This window comes from Schistocerca gregaria, chromosome 10, assembly GCF_023897955.1.
Source record: "Schistocerca gregaria isolate iqSchGreg1 chromosome 10, iqSchGreg1.2, whole genome shotgun sequence".
Lineage (NCBI taxonomy): Eukaryota > Metazoa > Arthropoda > Insecta > Orthoptera > Acrididae > Schistocerca > Schistocerca gregaria.
In genome coordinates this window covers 163047203-163061061 of record NC_064929.1, presented here as the reverse complement: position 1 = coordinate 163061061, position 13859 = coordinate 163047203, and positions in this window count along the sequence as shown.

Sequence of the window (13859 nt, the reverse complement as noted above, 5' to 3'; positions counted from 1 at the left end):
TTTCGTTGCTTGGTGGAAGGCACAGTGAATTATACGAGTATTCCATAGCTGTTTCGAAGAATCGAGGGCTCTACCTGTGAAGGAGAAAGATGGAGTAGGAGGTACTGTCATGAGCTGTACTCTGTATACCCAGGTCCTTTTACTAAAAGAATAGTGAAATCAATCAGACTACGATGGGCGGGGAGCGACGCCAGGGTGAGTGGATCAGAAGTAAGCAGAAAGCTGGAAATGGAAATCCAGGGATTCAAAGAGGACAGAGTTGGCCGAGAACAGTGTGGATACTTGGAGTTATGGAGGACCTGCAGAAAATGTCTTGTAGAGGATGCAAAGCTCCAGCGCTAGATCGTGATACGCAGCTCAGGGCCCAAGGTTCAGAATGAACTATAGAACCACAAAACAAGAAGAAGAAGATTCTAAGGCTGTTTATTTATTTTTTAACAGTTTCCATAGACATTACCCCTGTTTTGGTTTTACAGCTTTCTGCTAAATTTCAAACGAAGCATGTTCTCACGGTATAAAATATGGATACAGCATGGAAAAGTGTATAATTTCCTGCGAACAGAGAGCTAATAATATCAGAACTTCTTAATGGATAGACTTTGCCCAAAATCTGAAATACGGTGGTATGGTGTATCTTGTAGTCCATTTGTACATGAGTAGTCATTTTGCAGAATTTGGATCCATATTATGAGCAGAAGAATGTTGAGAACCAGGTAAACTGATAAGATTATCAATGAAGCGATTCTTCACAGAGTCGGTGAGGAAAGGAATATACGGAAAACACCGACGAGGAGAAGGAACAGGATGATAAGACATCTGTTCGCAGTTAGGGAATAACTTCCACGATACTAAAGGGAGCCTTAGAGGATAAAAACTGTAGAGGATGACAACGACTGGAATACACCAAGGAAAGAATTGAGGGGTAGGCTGCAATAGCTACTCTGAAATTAAAAGGTTGGCACAGGAAAGGAATTCGTGGCGGGCTGCATCAAACCAGTCAGAAGACTGACGACTCAAAGAAAAGAAAATGAGCAGATTAGAAACTATGTAAGTCTGCAGGCTTTCGTGACCGTTGTCACTGAAGTTAAAATCTTCTGGGTCATTAGGCAGCGTCATGTTTCTTCTAAAATGTTCGACGTTTCAGTCCCTCTGCTGGGATCTTCCTCAAGATCTTTTGGTGTCCACCACTGCTAGAACACTGTCAGAGACGAGTGTCGCGTCGACTTATAAAGGGGGAATTTTCTGGCGTTCGTGCTGGAGAAGTGATAGTACTGGTTAAAATTCATATGCCTACCATTGGTGGGCCATAGTCATAGGCTAACATTCCCACTCTGATGCAGAAGAAGGGGCGTTGGTAGCTCTTCTCCTGCTGATACCATTTGCAGTCCATTCTCATTGGTTAGAAAGGCACTATTTCACACTCACACTGTGGAAGGGTTAATGGTTGAAATGCCTGCTACCCCTATTGGTTGTTTCGTCATCAGTGGCTAGATTCGAAACGGACAGAGCAAGAGACTGATTCTGGAGGAAGCCATATTATCTATGTAGTGTCTTAGGTATTAATTCCATGAACTTTGGATCTTCGTTCCGTATTCGACAGACTGGCCGCGTAAGGTCGTAGTGTATCTGATATATTCCATATTTGGACAATGTCACAGTTTATTTCACATGTTTCAGTTTCCACTGTAAGTTAACGACGTACTAAATATAATTTATATAAAAAGCTGTGTTAACTTCAATCCGAAGTCTGATTCTAAACTGAATCATCTAAATCGTGTCGTCTCGTTGGCAATATCATCCAACTGACCATCTGAGACTTACATACAGAAAAAGTATACAATGCGTTCGTGACGTTATAATCAGGAGTAATTTAGTTTGACTGAAATTGCTGAATATTGAGAGTTAGATTTCACTTCGCGGTTAATTGGCACAATATCTACCAATATCCTACAGGACTCCCATTTGTTTTGATAATATAAAACATGGCTGAGGGTTCTTCAGTTTCTATAACTGTCGTCATTGTTTTACCATTTTCTGATATTCTGTCTCCTTGGTTTAAATTTCTTAAGTTACAAGTAGTTTCCCTAAAAACATATGTTGTTGAGATATGCAATTTTAGATATTAGTAACCTGCAGCGATTACCATCTCGGCCTGCCCAGTGTCAGGGGCACGCTCATTGGGATTAGCTCAATGAGCAAGGCTCTACAGTAGGTTTATATAAATTAGCTGACACAACTGTAACGCTGTAGGATTTAGTAACTAGTCTTAAGATCAAATGTTTGTAGTAGACTAACACTAATGTTGCCCATTGCTTACTGTTGACTTATATACTAACTAGTTACTACATAGGACTTAGAATTAGCTGCTAATTATCCTGTATAACTAACTTGGCCCACTAATCAAATAAGGCAGTGGGCTAGATGTAAAATTAACATTCTTTTATGGAAATAAAGAGTGCAGAGAGCAGCAGGCAGTTTGGCTTCAGGCCGGGGCGGTCGGCATCTGATGCTATCGCTCTGGCGGTTGAGGTCTGTGGCACAACCCCACATAAGTACGTCGTCGGCATCATGATGGATATCAGTGGCGCCTTTGACAACCTGTGGTGGCCTTCGCTTTTCTCCTGTCTACGGGAGAAAGAGTGTCCAGGGCCGCTTTATGGGTGTCTAAGGAGCTATTGTAAGGACAGGGAGGTTTGGCCATCATCCCCTACGCAGATGACCTCCTCCTGCTGGTCGGCGGTCGTAGCCGAGAGGACATCGAGCCAAAGATCGAAAGGGCTATAGAGAAACTGCACCAATGGTGCCTAAACACAAAGATGAAAATATCTCCGAGCAAATCCACATACTTATTGCTAAAAGGCCAGCTTATCAGGAACCCCACTGTCAGAATCGATGGCTCACCAGTTCTTCGGCGACGGGAGGCGCGATATCTGGGAGTCATAATTGACGAGAGATGGAACTTTGGAAGACACATAGAAACCGTAACCCAGAGAGCTCTCCAACTACTAAACAACCTCATTTCCATTGGACATAAACGTTTTCATCTCGCCCCTCATCTCATCAAACTTTATCATAATAGTATTCTAACGTCAGTAGTGGGTTACGGCTCGGGAGTCTGGGCGCACAGGCTCACGCGGGTCGTGCCCGCCATGACAGTGAGAAGGGTCCAGATAAACATGATTTTGAGATCAGTAGGGGCCTAAAGGACATCACCAGGGGGGGGGGGGGCTCTGTTAGTTATAATGGGGCTCTGCCCGTTAGATATCAAGATACGTGAACAAGCAGCATGGTACTGGGCCAAAAAAGGGAATGGGGAGAAAATAACAGAGATTATGGGTGTGAGAGTAGAGAGAAATAAGAAACAGAGGGGAGGAACTGTGGCAGAGGGTTTGGGAGGAAGATGAAACGGGAAGAACATTCCAGTTCTTACCTGATGTAAGAGAACGCGGGGTCATGAAATACTTGGAACCCACACGAGGACTCATCCACTTTTTCACTGGTCATGGACCCTATCCGACATATTTATGTCGGTTTGGTAAAAGGGCAACACCAGAGTGTGACTGTGGCCCGGCGGAGGGAACTCCCGACCATGTGGTCTCTGAGTGCCCTCTCTTCAACGACGTTGCGACAACACTGCGAGACAGAGTTCCAAACAACGAGACATACAATCTACTCAGACATGAAGACACTTTCCATACTCTGAATGCTCTGGCAGATGAGGTATCACGAAAAGTGTTAACAGACTACCAGAGGGACCAAGAATAGGCACAAATTTATAAACCAACCGATTAAGACCTGATCCCATTCCCATACCGGCTGTGCGTGGAATGGCCGACTTCCATAAGTTGGAAACCGCCACGTACGGAATTAGGGGGGGGGGGGGGGGGGTCAATTACACCGATTGTGACAAAGCACCAATGATGACGTAGGCTAAGTTAGTAGTACGTAGGACTTAGTTTTAGAATACTAACATAGGAAACTGCAGCGAATACTACCCATGCACCTCGGGGTTAGCTCGAGGAGCCTGGCCGCTTTAAGTAGGTTTGTATCTTACTGGAACACCTGTGACGCTGCAGTTAGTAGTCATTTCTAGGTTAGAAAATTAACTAAAGAAAGTAGGTAAAACTAAACTGCCCATTGTTGTAGGAAACTAACCATACTGTAGAAATTTAGAATGTAGTTCACTAACATAATTTTATTACCAAGCTGCATTACAACATATTTCTATGTAACAATAAATGGCCCACTAATCATGTAAGGAGGTGGGTCAAATATGTATAACTAGTATTGTTGTGTAATAAAGATTTTTTTTTAAAAAAAAGGAAGAGTGCCGTTAGTTGCGCCACTATCAGATTAAATATGAGGGTTGCTATGAGTACACGCTATAGTGACTTGTGAAAGTTAGTTACCTTTGAGATGTGAGGCGGTGAGTTGATGTTAGTCAAGAATGCCTTAAGGGCAACAAAGACGCCGTTATCAGCACCTAACTGATTTCGAACGAAGTCGTGTAATAGGGCTAGAGATGCTGGATGTTCCTTCTGCGGTATTGCAGAAAGACTTGGCCACTGTTCACGATTGCTGCAGCGGTTCTCCAGAGAATTTACGGTCGCAAGAAGACCGGGCTCCGAACAGCCGCGTAACATTACAGAGAGGGAATTGCACTGCGTTCGACGTATAGCCATGGTGCATCGTACTGCATCTGCAGCGGCGATTTGACCCACAGTTGGCACCACAGTGACATCTACATCGATACTCTCCGTTCTTCTGACGACTTTATTAGTCGATAAACTTCAGCGTCATCTGCAAACAACCGAAGACAGTTGCTCAGATTGTCTCCCAAATCGTTTATATAGATAAGGAACAGCAAAGGGCCTATAACACTACCTTGGGGGACGCTAGAAATCACTTCTGGTTTACTCGACGACTTTCCGTCAATCACTACGATCTGTGACCTCTTCGACAAGAAATCGCAGACGATATTCCATAAGCACGCAAATTTACTACGAGCCGCTTGTGCGGTACAGTGTCAAAAGCCTTCCGGAAATCCAGGAATACGGAATCCATTTGAAATCCCATGTCAATAGCACTCAGCACCTCATGCGACTAAAGAGCTAGTTGTGTTTCACAAGAACGATGTTTTTTTTAACCCATGTTGACTGTGTATCAATAGACCGCTTTCTTCGAGGTATTTCATAATGTTCGAACACAATATATGTTCTAAAATCCAACTGCATATCGACGTTAACGATATGGGCCTGTAATTTAGTGGATTACTCATACTACCTTTCTTGAATATTGGTGTGACCTGTGCAACTTTCCAGTCTTTGGGTACGGTTCTTTCGTCGTTCGATCGGTTGTATATGACTGTTAATTATGGAGTTAATGCATAAGCATACTCCGAAAGGAACCTAACCAGAAGACTTTCTTTTATTAAGTGATTTAAATTGCTTCACTACTCTGAGGATATTTGCTTCTACGTTACTCATGTTAGAAGGTGTTCTCGATTCGAATTCTGGAATATTTACTTCGTTGACAACGAACTGTTTCAAATCGGTTACTTCAAGGACAACTTTGAGGCAGGCACCCTGTAGCGTGCATTCCACTGACCGCAAACGATGGGGGTTTGCGACATGCGTGGTGTCAAGCGAGAGTCCGTTAGATGGCAGCGTGAAGGGCTGTTGTGTTTTGTGATGGAAGCTTGTTCTGTCTCGGTGCCATTAATGGCCGTCATTTGGCTAGGAAGAGGCCAGCTAAGCAATTGGTGCCAACCCTTCTTTGTGATAGACGCACTGGAACTGTCTGTATGTCAGTCTGGTGAATCGACCTGTTGAGCTGCCATTCATGAACGGTACTCCAGGGGATATTTTCCAACTGGGTAACGCTCGCCCACATACCACTGTTGTAACCCAACGTACTCTGCAGTGTGTCGACATGTTGCCTTGGCCTGCCCTATCACCGGATCTGTCTTCGATTGAGCATATTTGGAAGATTATTAGACGACAACCTCAGCGTCATGCACAAACAGCAGCAACCGTCGCTGTGCTGACCGATGAACTGCAACGGTCATGGAACTCCACCCCACAAAATGACATCCGGTTCCTCTGCAACACAATGTTTGCATATTTGCATGCTTGGATTCAATATTATGGCTGCTACACCAGTTACTAATGTACCGGCATTTCAGACTCCCATTGACCTATCACGCACATTAATCAGTGATCTTGCAATATTAATCGCTTAAATACACTACTGGCCATTAAAATTGCTACACCAAGAAGAAATGCAGATGGTAAACGGGTATTCATGGGACAAATATATTATACTAGAACTGACATGTGATTACATTTTCGCGCAATCTGGGTGTATAGATCCTGAGAAATCAGTACCCAGAACAATCACGTCTGCCCGTAACAACGGTCTTGACACGCCTGGGCATTGACTGAAACGGAGCTTGGATGGCGTGTACAGGTACACCTACCCATGAAGCTTCAAGACGATGCCACAGTTCATCAAGAGTAGTGACTGGCTTATTGTGATGAGTCAGTTGTTCGCTCACCATTGACCAGATGTTTTCAATTGTTGAGAGATCTGGAGAATGAGCTGGCCAGGGCAGCAGTCGAACATTTTCTGTATCCAGAAAGGCCCGTACAGGACCTGCAACATGTGGTCGTGCATTATCCTGATGAAATGTAGGGTTTCGTGGGGATCGAATGAAGGGTAAAGCCAAGGGTCGTAGCATATCGAAAATGTTACGTCCACTGTTCAAAGTGCCGTCAATACGAACGAGAGGTGACCTAGACGAGTAAACAGAATTTGGATTCATCCGAAAAAATTACGTTTTGCCATTTGTGCACCCAGGTTCGTCGTCGAGTACACTGTCGTAGGCGCTCCTGTCTATGATGCAGCGACAAGGGTAACCCCAGCCATGGTCTCCGAGCTGATAGTCCATGCTGCTGCAAACGTCGTCGAACTGTTCGTGCAGATCGTTGTTGTCTTGCAAACGTCCCCATCTGTTGACTCAGGGATCGAGAAGTGGCTGCACGATCCGTTACAGCAATGCGGGTAAGACGCCTGTCATCTCGACTGCTAGTGATACGAGGCCATTGGGATCCAGCACGGCGTTCGGTACTACACTCCTGAACCCACCGATTCCATACTCTTCTAACAGTCGTTGGACCTCGACCAACGCGAGCAGGAATGTCGCGATACGATAAACCGCAATCGCGATAGGCTACAATCCGACCTTTATCAAAGTCGGAAACGTGATGGTACGCATTTCTTCTCCTTACAGGAGGCATCACAACGACGTTTCACCAGACGGCACCGGTCCACTGCTGTTTGTGTATGAGAAATCGGTTGGAAACTTCCCTCATATCAGCACGTTGTAGGTGTCACCACCGGCGCCAACCTTGTGTGAATGCTCTGAGAAGGTAACCATTTGCATATCACAGCATCTTCTTCCTGTTGGTCAAATTACGCGTCTATAGCACGTCATCTTCGTGGTGATGACTGGGTGTTGTCTGATGTCCTTAGGTTAGTTAGGTTTAATTAGTTCTAAGTTCTAGGGGACTGATAACCACAGATGTTAAGTCCCATAGTGCTCAGAGCCATTTGAACCAGTCGTCATCTTCGTGGTGTAGCAAATTTAAATTGCCAGTAGTGTACATCATCTCTGAATTTTCATTACTGTACATTAATTTTTTTTATTTCGCAACTTTTTCTCCATTAATGTACTAGCAGGGTGGCCAATTGAAAATGTGCTGATTCTCGTGGACCGCCCTGCACGTACTTGTTCTTAAACTTTCGACCTGTGATATGGTGAATGCCTTATGGACTTGCTGCAGTGTGCGGACAAACAGGAGCCCACCAAACAGCTGAGGCAGAATACACTAAGAATACACTAAGAAGTGTATCTGGTGATGCTGTTGCTCTCCGGAGGACAGGTCTGGCGTGGCTTTTTATGTCGGCGAGTCGTTAGGCAGTTTCTGCTCATGCCCCGCCCACCACCACCGCCGCCGCCTAATGGAAATATACGCGGGCGATATCGCGCAGCCGACGAGTTTCTTGCGAGCGCGGTTTCCGCGGAGTTTCTTCTTCTTTTCTGCGCCAGACGGCGGCCGTGCGGAGCGCGGTGGAGGCGGGCAATGAGTCTGCAGGAATAAATAAGCAGCCGAGGAGCGACGCGAAAAAAACACGAATGCGGAATGTTTTCCTCGCCGAGATCTATCGGCGGAAGCAGCGCCGGCGACTTCCTGTTGATACACTCCAGTCGCTGGAAGGGCTGTAGAGAGGGGGGAGAGGCAGGAGCGCACGGGGCCTGCCCGATGGCTGGAGGGTAGGAGGCGGCGAGGGGTGGAAGCGGACACCGAGGACTCGCTCGGGGGATATTTTGTCCCGCGGCGCTCGTCTCCTCCGGCCGTATCTGTCCCGGCGGTGTTTGCCCGCTTCTAAGTCGCCAGTTCGACTCGCAGGAGCAAATACACGCCGGAACTGAAAGGAAACACGGATGAAGTAGTTGCCTACAATTATTCTGCAGTGAATTTCGTGGCTGCCATCTGGATGTCCTGGGTTCGAATTCCAATAGTACCAAGAATTTTTACTCCTTGGGAGGACTCGTACAGGGTACATTCAACCTCACGATGCCATTTGAGGAGCTACCTGATACCTCAGTAGCAGCTCCGCGGTTTCGAAAGACTACTAAACTCCCGTGAGAGTGGGGCGACCACCATATGTCCCTCCACACCGCATCTGCCTGATTCCACAATGCAGAGGATGACACGGCGCCTTGTAGATATCCCTTACGTTTTACGACAATTCTGTCGTGATGGAAAACAGATGAATTTGCTCCAGTGCGCATGCCTTTATACGTCAGCTCGTCGGATAAGGCATTGCATGTCAGTTATTAGGTTGTAAAATAATAGATTGTCAGTGAGCGAAATTTTACTTTATTTTTTTTCGTGTGTGACTACCTCGTACTTGAATGATATTTTCACTCTGCAGCGGAGTGTGCGCTGATATGAAACTTCCTGGCAGATTAAAACTGTGTGACGGACCGAGACTCGAACTCAGGACCTTTGCCTTTCGCGGGCAAGTGCTCTACCGACTGAGCTACCCAAGCACGACTCACGCCCCGTCCTCACAGCTTTGGAAGGTAGGAGACGAGGTACTGGCACAAGTAAAGCTGTTTTAATCTGCCAGGAAGTTTACCTCGTACTTATTGTTGCATTTTCGTCTGAGCTCGAATGTTGTTGTCTCGCTGTGTCCGAAAAAACTAAGGGCAGGAAAACGTTCAGGTGGCGCCAGCAGACGATAATAAAGCGACTGACCGTCTGTAGTTCGAGTCAGGCGCAACACAGCGACAAAGAAACAAATAAAGAACAATCTTTTCACTGCGTAAAGCCTGCGCGCGTGTGGTTTTTATTTTGTCAAGTTGCGCAATGGATTGATTCAACAAGTGCCCTTTGGCTACTGCAAGAAAAAATTTCGACCCCACACTACTACAGAAGTCAGACAGACGATTCTAATGTACCAACAAGAACTGCTTGAAAAACATTCAGCAACAAGCATCTTCTCGCGTCCTCCGCTGTAAGGAAACGGCACAAAAATATTCTATACTCTCACCTAACTAGTGGAATACTTGGTTACGGGAGTATTGCTAGTCACTGTAAGAAAAACATTAAACGAACGAAAAATATTATTTATTGCAAGAATTCTGAGAAATCAAATTAAACTTTTTCTTATATAAAAAAAATTTCCGTGTTCTTTTCGGAACAATAGTTTACCTCTTATGGATAGGAATGCTATTATTTTACAAAGTTTGCAAAGCTTCTTTTCTCCCTTTTCTTTAAGAGTGTTACTCGGCAGAATGGCTGACAGCCGCACCTACTCAGCTTGAATAACTTTTCTAGGTACGGTGAACGCTGTCACGTGAAAAATGTAATGGAGTGTACTGTTATGGAGGACAGATGGGGCTCGCATACACTGAGCGCACAACACCGTGAGCTGAGACGACTGCTGCCTACGTCGCTCGCTGCTGCGACAACTATCTCTTTCTATCTGGATTGACCTTCGCCAATCAAACTCTCCCTAAGCCTTGATGAAGTCAAGGCCTCCTATCCACCCTTAGTCTAACTATTGGCTTGGTACACCGGTCAGATATGCAGTCCACCGCGATGCCACTCAATACTCGCTCGCCGGCGTTTAACTAGTACTCTGTCCGTGTTCACACCGCACAATAAGTGTGGCGGCCAACACAGTGAAAAACGCTTAATCGCAAGAGACTCAGTATAGAGTGTCACTCCGATTCGCTAACCCAGTGAAGCACTGAGGACAGACTTTGTTCCTCGCTCTTTGCGTATACGTACGAGCGCACTCGCTCTCGTTACGTGTTCCTGCTCCAAGGGCGACAACGGAATGGCCCCTTTTTCTGGCAAACCTGCAAGGGTATATGATTCGCTGCCTTCCCTCACTCCTCTGACTCTTTACGTCAGAAATATTTCGAAAATCAGCTTTGCTCTTTTAAACGGGAGAATGAGGTTTCGTTTAAGTCGACTAAAGCAGAAATCTGTAGCAGGTCCGTGAGCCATATACTGTTTTCCTGTGAGACCTCCATAACTATGCAGTCTGTCCATGAAAAAATGTGTCTTCTGGGCACTCCCACAGAGTGATGCGGACTTTGCTTTTAAGTCGAACACGGGGATCGTTATCCATTCTCACCGGCAAAAGCTGTCCTCTGTCTGGGCAGTCGCTTTGGCTGAAGTAGGTATGTTGTTGACCCAGCGCTCTGAAGGGACGGTCTTCCCAGCGGGCTGGTTTCCTCTTTAGAACGAAAATTCCTGTGGCCGTCATGTTGTGTACGCCAGCCTCGACTTTTTTCAACCTCGGTGCGCAGTTGCGATTTACTTACTAGATTTGCATATCGCTTACATGAATTCATACAAAATTGACTCTACCATATCATTTTTGGGTTCGAATGAAGCGTGTTGATGTACAGAGTACGATTGTGAGGACTGAATATGTAAGAAATGAGGGTCAGGAGACCACGCCACTTTACAAGCCGTAATGAGCACAGCATGGTTGTGTGTGTGTGTGTGTGTGTGTGTGTGTTTTGTTAGAAGATAATTTACGTAGTGTGTAAGACTAGGGACGACGACCAAAGCAGTTTGGTCCATTAGGAATTCACAGATAACTGAACAACTGATCACAGCAGCGAAACAAAGTAGTACACGTTTAAATTGACAGCAGACACAAGCAGTACTATACGTTTGCAAACTTCGAAATTGTTTCTGTTCGGTGGAGACTGGGACGGACATCAACAGAATGAAAGTATAACTCTCATAGACTTAATTTGCTGGTCACAAATACGACACAGACAGTAATCAGCAAGGATCACATGCTTTTTTTAATGAACCATCCATTAACTCAGTGGATGTAATGTTATTGAGGAGTGTTAAGTTCGGAGCATTCACGTCTTGCCACACGCAGCGCCGTCGAGAAACGAGCTATGTTAGCAGAGAGGTGGAGGAACAACTGCTGGCTGACAGCGCCCGTGGGCAGGCAGTGCGGTGGTTTACGCGCCCACGGGTCCGCTTTAGCATATTTGCCGACCCCGGTGTGGATACTGCATCTGCACAATACGTAAAATTTCGTTACTTCGAAACGTATCTGGTCCAGTAATTTTAATATCCAGTGGTGTATATCAGCTGCCACGCAGAATAACCAGTTCACCCTCGTGCTGCTGTGTGCAGCGGCGGACAGGGACGCCGCGTGAGGAGGGCCTATAGAGAGCAGACGCTGCCTTCCCACAGTACTTCACGCGCTCCGCGCAGGCAGCGCCTATTAATCATGCGGCCAGGTCCGGACGGCCAGGGTCCTGCGTCGCGTGAAGCCGGCGCTACGAGAGGCCCAGCCTTTGTCGGGGGCGGCGGAGGCGGAGGAAGCGCCGCATCTCCGGCGGGGGCGGCGTCCATTGTCGCCGAGGCCGGGTCATCCCTCCCGGCGCACCGCGCGCCATATACATCACGCGCGCTCAATTTCCCACTTTGCTCCTCGGCCGCACCACGCTTCCCTCCAGGTGAAGGGGGACCACGTGGATAGCGTCCGCTGGTCGGTGTCATGACTGCGCTTCGGTCACTACGTCTCCTGGAGGAGGAGCAGATACGTTTCTTGCAGGCAAGTTGACGGTTGAGGCTAAGGGAAACCAGTATTCTTATTACACAACAAGACTTTTACGACTGGATACCCTGCACAGTGGCAGTTCTTGTACTAAATGAAAAACGTAAATTAATTACGAACTACGGAGTGCACACACTTCATTCAACAAGTAAAAGACACTACAGATATTCGGATTTAAGTTATGACAAGTTCGATATGCCTGCAGTCATTGCCGATGATGTGTCGCAGACGAATAGCGAAATTCTGCATGGCCCCCTGAAGTGTCGGAATATCGATGCTTTCGACGTCTCCATGATTTTTTTTTTTTTCAGCGCAGCAGTGGTTTCGGAGCTATTGCTGTACATGTTACCTTTAATGTAGCCCCACAAAAAGAAGTCGATTCTGAGAACATGGCGGTCAATCTAGCCCCTCGCCAGTGCCCTCTGGGTAACCCAGAGCCAGATTGCGGTCTCTAAAGTGCTCTTCCAGGACATCGAATACACGCCTGCTTCGCTGGGATCGAGTTCCGTCTTGCATGAACCACACCTTGTCGAAATCAGGATCGGTTTGGATAATCGGGATGAAATCATCTTCCAAAACCTTTACGTACCGTTCGGTAGTCGCCGTGCCATTAAGGAATATCGCACCGATTATTCCGTGACTGGAAATAGACTTCTCGATCGCGAAATGCGGATTCTCAGTGCCCAATTTTGCTTATTGACGAACCCATCCAATTGAAAGTGGACTTCGTCGCTAAACCAATCCATGCATGCGCATCCTAATTACCACCACTGCCACTCGCCGAACCCTGCAGTTTGAACGTCCTAACGCAAAACTTTCACAATGAAACGCCCGCTCAACCCGCTGCACAGAACAGGTAAGGGATTGTGTAAAGGGCCAAGGGTTGAGGTCAGTTTCTGCTTCTAATTGTCATTTATTTACATAGACGTATCTTTACCGAATGCAACTCTTTCATGGATGAAGGCCTCTAACAAGAAATGTTAACAAGATAAAAATCCAATTAAGATAGCAATAAAATAATTCAAAAACAACATACGCAAAGTGCAGTAGAATGGCTGAGGGCCACAATTAAATTTCAGAACTTCAGAATATATTACCATGGACTTCTAAAGGCAGAAGGCCAGCATCTTGAACAACAAGAAATCCTGAAAATGAACAAGATAAAAATCCAATTGAGATAGCAATAAAATAATTTAAAGAAGCAACATATGCAAGGTGCAATACCAATGGCTGAGGGCCACAATTAAACTTCAAAATTTTAAAAAGTATTACCATAATGTTTAAAGGCAGAAGGCCACAGTGTTTAAGCTTGAAAGATAAAAACAAAAATTAATTTTCCAAAATTTTAAGGAAACAAAACAAATATCCATAAGCCTAAAATTTAAACTGAAAGGGTACAGTACCGCCCGACATTGAAAATAGGTACAACATTCTTCGTTATTCTTGTCAGTACAAGATATTTTTTCTAATAACAACTCAATTTCAATTAATACAGCAAAGCCCAATACCAGTGTGGGAAAGAATGACAATGTATTTATTTAATTGATCACATGTGCACTCCTACAAAATAAATCCCTACATCCAGTTTGGTTAGATCTGTGAAATGAATGAATGTATGGTCATCTGCTAACGCAGATAGTGAATGTGAATATATGATCATCTTTGAGACGATCTTTTGGTCACCT